Genomic DNA, 7,230 nt, shown 5'->3' with positions numbered 1-7,230 from the left:
GGGCCACGGACCCCCCCCCCCCCCCCCCCCAATGCATTACTTGGTTCTGCTCCTGATTCAGCCATAATTAATTAATTTGAAAATTACACCGTTTTGTTCTAAAGCTTTACTTTTATCCCCAAACATTAACATATTGCTTTATATCCCTATCAGAGTAGGGTTGAAGCTCATTCCTGCATTCACTTTTGATTCGTTTGTCGGGATTTATTTTAAATTATATTTGTGAACTTTAATTTATATAGATCTATTTTAAATTATATTTATCTACTTTAATTTATATAGGACAATATATATATATATACACACACTTAGTTGTTGAGATGACAATGCATATTTGTGTTTTTAATTTAATTAAATATTTTAATGTAATATATTTATGCTTTAAGGGTCTGATTAGACTTATTACTGAAAATTAAAAACTGAAAATACTATAATAAAATAATTTTTTAATATATAAATAGTATGCTCAATTTTAAAATTATTTTTACTAAAACAGTATTTGTAGATCTCATTAACAGTAAACTTACTAAAAAAATGCACTCACTAAAAAACGCAAAATGCACTTTTCAAACTCACAATTATGAGAAACTTTTGTCTTTCATGTCGCGTTTTAAAACTTTACTATTTTAGACAAATTTGTGTTGGATTTATTTTAAGGACAATAAACCAATAAGGCAATAACAGTAAACTCTGATAATCTAAATCAGGCAAAGCATAATAATCATATTCTAGAAATTTTAGAAAGTGAATAAAAATAATATACCTGAGATCTTTACAAGGGAACCTTGTAGCCGAGGCTGAGCCCAAAGACCCAGCCAAGCCAAATTCGACGCCACCGCCCACTTGGAAACAGCTTCCTCCGCACCGCCACAAGCCACCAACTTCTGAGCCAACCACAACAACTCAGCCGCCAGTTTCTCACCCGAACAAGGCTCCAACCGGTTCATCCCAACCGGACTGTTCTTAATAATCCCGAACCTCCGAACCACCTTCAAAACCCGGCTCAACCCATACTCGACCGGTCCAGAACCAGAGCCGCCATCCCCAGCTCCTGACCCCCTTGCTCAACCGCAGCGGCTTCAAGCTGAGTAAGAGTCTTATCAAAAGCCAATGAAAGTACCTTACGGTTGACTTCACGTAAAGCCTCTGAACCTTCGCTATTATTCTCATCAAGAAGCTTCTCTGCTAAAGATCGAACAACTTCATACTTTCTAGAGCTAACTGGGATGTCATTAACTATGGACAGAAGCTGTGAAAGTGCTCGAGAAATACCCGAATCGCCGGTGGGCACGTAGTTATTGTCAGTCTTATTTGTAGTAGGGTTTTGGGGAATAGGGTTTGTTAGAGATATATATTAGACATATATTAGCCCAATGTAATAGGCCCAAGGCCAGTCCTACTTGTACTAGTAGTCTAGGGTTTAGTCGCCTATATATACTCATGTTAGGGTTCATTGTAACACAGAGGTTATTGTACTACACTCCTACACAATAAAGATGTAGCCCTTAAGGGATTCCTCCGTGGATGTAGGCCGTTAGGCTGAACCACGTAACCCTCGTGTTTTTGATGTTCCTATTCTATGCTTCCTCTTCCGCATCCACTCTAGCATACACAACATGGTATAACACATTGCGTTTGATAATATTCTCCATTCAACATGGTATCAGAGCTAATATTCAACATGGTATCAGAGCCAAACTCCGTTCTTGGCATCAAACAAAATCTCTAGCAAGCAAAGAAGATTTTAATGTGCACATCACCATCAAAAGTCACACATGCTTCTCTGCTGAATCTAGACTCCATGGCATCTTGCAGCCACCATGGCTCAGTGCTGTGTCCAAGATCCACAAACGCAAGCACAGCCGTGACTCAACTTCTCAAATCTGTGCAAATCCAAGCCTCGCCTGATGAAACCAACACCACAGACGTGATCCACGACCTCTCGCGACCAAAACCCAGGAACACGGCCTCCAACGGCGTCCTCACGCGCCTCCACGCGCCGCCAACAGATCCGGTAAACCTCCCACGCGCCGTGTCAGATTTCCATTTCCAGGTAGTTTTATTGGTACACGCGCCACCCATACGGCCTCCACGTCGACCGATCAACAGAACCTGAAATTTCGGCAGCCATCTGACACCGCACGCGCTTTCACGCGCCACTGGGATTTCGAGCTTCTCTTCCACGCGCCGGTGAACATTGCACGCTCCTGCCACGCGCCGGAAAATTGCGGCTGATGTCATCTGACGTCACATGATGACGTCATCACTCCACGTCAGCAGCCACGCAGCACGTCCACATCAGCCATAGTCCACGTCAGCGACACGTCATAGGATGACGTTAGCGGCCATGCTACCCGATCCGTGACCCGACCCGGAAACCCGGAACCAACCCGGACCAGTATCCGTTGACTTTGACCCTGGACCAGTTGACTTTGACTTTTTGCGTTGACCTTTGACCAAAAGTCAAAATTTCCAAAAGGGCTTATCTTGCTCAGTTTTTCGCGTAGATTCCGATTTTGGACTCCGTTTCTTCATTTGAAGCTCCAAAATTGGTCAATTGGCATATTCTTCATTGTGGTTTCTTCAAAGGCATTCTTCAAGGCATCTCCAAGTGATCTTCTCATGCTTATCCAACCTCAATCCTTCATCGAGCTTTCGCCTTGAGTTTGAGGGAGGGTGTTAGAGATATATATTAGACATATATTAGCCCAATGTAATAGGCCCAAGGCCAGTCCTACTTGTACTAGTAGTCTAGGGTTTAGTCGCCTATATATACTCATGTTAGGGTTCATTGTAACACAGAGGTTATTGTACTACACTCCTACACAATAAAGATGTAGCCCTTAAGGGATTCCTCCGTGGATGTAGGCCGTTAGGCTGAACCATGTAACTCTCGTGTTTTTGATGTTCTTATTCTATGCTTCCTCTTCCGCATCCACTCTAGCATACACAACATGGTATAACACATTGCGTTTGATAATATTCTCCATTCAACATGGTATCAGAGCTAATATTCAACAGGGTTGAGGAGGGAAGGAAAGAAAGAAGGAAGAATACGAAGAAGAAAAAGGAAGGCAGCGATTAAAGTGTAGCGAATGAGTTCGAGCAGTTTGTATTTTTCGGCTATGTTGACAACGGATTTGTCGGCATAGATGAATAGAGTGGTCAACAGGTTTTGGAGGAGAAGAGGAGCCATGGTGGTCGGAGAAGAACCTTCCATCATGCCCATATGAATGTTTTTGGTCGATGTGGGTTTGCGTGAATCAGTGAATCGAAATGTTTATGACTTTAAGGACTGAAGGAGTAATATTGGTTGTGGGGTTGTTGATAGATTGGTGGTGAGATGTGGTCCGGTTTAAGGAACTGAGGTTGAGATTCCTAATGCTATTTATTTGAAAGAGATGTGGGGTACAACTGTTTGGTGGCTGTGTGCCTGTGTTCTTATAAAAGACAATTGCGTGAAGACCACGATTAATTTTCCATTTATTTATTTAGATTTTTTTTTTTTTTTGCGTAAAATACAGTAACCTGCTTGAGGTTTGGAATAATGCTAAAAGCATCCAAAACTTCTTTAAAATGTTCAATTTAATCCTTTAAACATTAAAGGTGTGTAAAGCCGTTTATGCATCAGAGACATGAGAGAAGAAGAGATGAGAGAAAGAAAATCCACTAGGATAAGATTTGGCATGGCAGAGGAACAGAAAAAAGAAAGAGAGAGAGAATTAGGTGAAAAATAGAGGAAAAAAAGAAAGAAACAAGAGATAGAGAGAAGGCCAAGTGTGTGGACTGTAGAGGTGTGGTGTTGCCTGTGAGGATAAGAAGAAAGAGTGAAACCACTAGCAGGTGTGGTATAATTGGTAGGTGACTGCTTAGGTTTCACTACATCTCAGGTTCGAGTTCTTGTGGAGACTGTAATTGCAATTTCTAGTAAGTCCCAGAAACCAATAGAACTTGGGGTGTGTGTGAGTTCGGGGTCTCCGAGCTCCTGTTCGAGCTAGTGGAACCCATGGGCTTACCCAAATGTACCATGGGATGTGGGATAATGACTGTCACATGTGAGTTCCCCTTTTTTTTTTCTTTCAAAAAAAAAAGAAGAAGAAATAATGGAGAAAATATATTAAAAAAAAAAAAAAATAAATAAATTCTTTGAGTCTAAAACAAACGGTGTTACACGCAGTTTGTCTTCAAGGACCAAATTGGTTATTTTTAAGAAGCTTTGGATGTGCTTGACATTATCCTAAACTTCAAGGTAGGATAGTGTAATTTACCTTTTTTTTTTTAAGAGAGATAGATTCAATTTGGTTTCTCTTTATCGTGAGATCATCAATTAGTTTTTGGTGTAGGTAAAATTTAACTCTGAATCTCTTATTCAAGTACAAGAAATTTTATTAGTTAACCCAAAATTTTACTTATTATCTTTTAAAATAATTTTAATAAAATAAATAAGATTCATATGTCATAAGTTGTAATAAATAAATTTGAAAATCTTCCTAGTTTTATTTATTTTTTATTTTTGATAATTCAATAATTAAGATGAGAAAATTTAAATATTAGATATCTTTGTTAGAAATATTAAAATATGCTAACTAGTTAAGCTACACAACTCTTGACTTATTTTTACCTTTCAAATTTGTTATGGACAAAGAAATTTATTAATTGATGTCTCTGTTTATATGCCATACATGATACCATTGTCATTTAAGTTTTTCAAAAGTTACCTTAAAATTAGATTCGTGAAGAATAAAAAAAAAAATATGATGGTCCATTAAATGTGCTCCAGATCTGCCATATTTTTTTGAATGACAAAGTTTAGTTACAAAATTGGTTGCAACTTAATACTACAACTTTACTCCATATCTTTTTATTGGGGTGAATTTTTACAAATTCATCATTAGATTACATCTTCTTCTTATATCCTCTACGCTTACAAAATTTCTAGAAAATTAAAAATCAATAGATATGTCATCAATAAATTGTTTAAATTGTAATTTAAAATTATGTATAAAATATAAGAATATAGATCATATAGTAAATAATATTTGATTGATACAAAATTTGACATGTGTATTAAGAGCATAAAGAACATGCAATTCAACTGTTAGATTTTTAAAATATATAGTAATGTTTATTTTATTAAGTAAGATTATAGCCTTAGGCTACAACCAATTTTATATCTAAACTTTGTCCTTTTTTGAAAGTGCAAAGGTACTACTATTTTTATTACAATAACAGATTTTGGCTTCAAACATGTATGAAGCCTTAAGCTCCAACCAGCAATATGAAGATGGCATTTGTACCTGTCATGTCCAATGCACATGATTCACTTAACTCAAATAACCAAGTGAGTCATGTGCATTGCACATGACAAGGCACATGTTATCTTTGATCCTTCTATGGGTGGTTGGAGCCAAATATTCTCCTTAATACAAATGCTTCATAAACTAAGATGGCAGCTTAGGTTTCTAATGACATATCAGCTATTCATGAACAGAGCCACGTGCCCCCCAAATTATATATATATATATATATATGTATGTATGTACGTATGTAGTTACTAATTCTAGCAATTTAATTCAACAAAATTGCACATGCCCCCCCCCCCCTTAAGGATATCATCGTCCCTCTTAAAAGCTATAAAATATTTGGACAAAGAAATTTATTAATTGATGTCTCTCTTTATATGCCATACATGACACCATTGTCATTTAAGTTTTTCAAAAGTTACCTTAAAATTAGATTCGTGAAGAATAAAAAAAAATATGATGGACCATTAAATGTGCTCCAGATCTACCATATTTTTTTTAATGACAAAATTTAGTTACAAAATTAGTTGTAACTTAATACTACAACTTTACTCCATATCTTTTTATTGGGGGTGAATTTTTACAAATTCACCATTGGATTACATCTTCTTCTTATATCCTCTACACTTGCAAAATTTCTAGAAAATTAAAAATCAATAGATATGTCATCAATAAATTGTTTAAATTGTAATTTTTTGTAATTTAAAATTATGTATAAAATATAAGAATATAGATCATATAATAAATAATATTTGATTGATACAAAATTTGACATGTGTATTAAGAGTATAAAAAACATGCAATTCAACTGTTAGATTTTCAAAATATGTAGTAATGTTTATTTTATTAAGTAAGATTATAGTCTTAGGCTACAACCAATTTTATATCTAAACTTCGTCCTTTTTTGAAAGTGTAGAGGTACTACTATTTTTATTACAATAACAGATTTGGCTTCAAACATGTATGAAGCCTTAAGCTCCAACCAGCAATATGAAGATGGCATTTGTACCTGTCATGTCCAATGCACATGATTCACTTAACTCAAATAACCAAGTAAGTCATGTGCATTGCACATGACAAGGCACATGTTATCTTTGATCCTTCTATGGGTGGTTGGAGCCAAATATTTTCCTTAATACAAATGCTTCATGAACTAAGATGGCAGCTTAGGTTTCTAATGACATATCAGCTATTCATGAACAGAGCCACGTGCCCCCCAAATTTTATATATATATATATAGAGAGAGAGAGAGAGGTACTAATTCTAGCAATTTAATTCAACAAAATTGCACATGGCCCCCCCTTAAGGATATCATTGTCCCTCTTAAAAGCTATAAAAAATTTTATGAATCTAAAATTGAGATGGCAAGATGATTGAGGTAGAGAGAGATGAGATAGGTAGAGGGGAAAGGGAGAGAGATCACGTTGCATAGTTCTGACCACGGAGTTGGATTTCAAAAGGAGATGAGAGAGGTATAGAGTTTGGTTGGCTTAGGAAGAAGAAGATAAGAATGGGACATGGGGTAATGGGAGAAAAGAGATGAGAGAGAAATAAAGTTTGTGTTTTATTGTAATGTCAAAATGTGTGGCTCTTAGGGTTTTCAAAATATTTACTACAATGTCATTTAGCATTGTTACTAAAAATTTGGAAACTACTCTAAATGCGTTCTCAAAATACAGTGTTTAATTACCCTAAATTGAGATTCGCAACTCAAATGCTCTTAACCAAACACACTTATTTTTAGGACCCACAACTTTTTTTTAAGGATAAATAGCAGATAGGGCCTACAACTTTCATGTTTAAACATTGAAAGTTGTTGTTTAAACTCACATACATACAAACAAACCCTACATTTTGTCTTATTTTTTGTGTTTTACTTTATGTTCCACCAATCACAACTTGCCATATGTTTTTTTTTTTTTTTTT

The 7,230-nt window shown here is 36.1% G+C and overlaps 1 pseudogene; it reads right to left on the bottom strand.

Annotated features, from left to right (window-relative positions):
- The window catches only part of LOC112006727 (uncharacterized), a 5,540-nt pseudogene extending 2,082 nt beyond the window's left edge, over positions 1 to 3,458 (bottom strand).
- Between the last annotated feature and the right edge of the window lie 3,772 nt (positions 3,459 to 7,230).

Source organism: Quercus suber, unplaced genomic scaffold (genome assembly GCF_002906115.3).
Source record: "Quercus suber isolate HL8 unplaced genomic scaffold, Cork oak 2.0 scaffold_458, whole genome shotgun sequence".
NCBI lineage: Eukaryota > Viridiplantae > Streptophyta > Magnoliopsida > Fagales > Fagaceae > Quercus > Quercus suber.
Note: the sequence above shows the minus strand (reverse complement) of the source record. Positions and strands in the feature narration are given on the sequence as shown.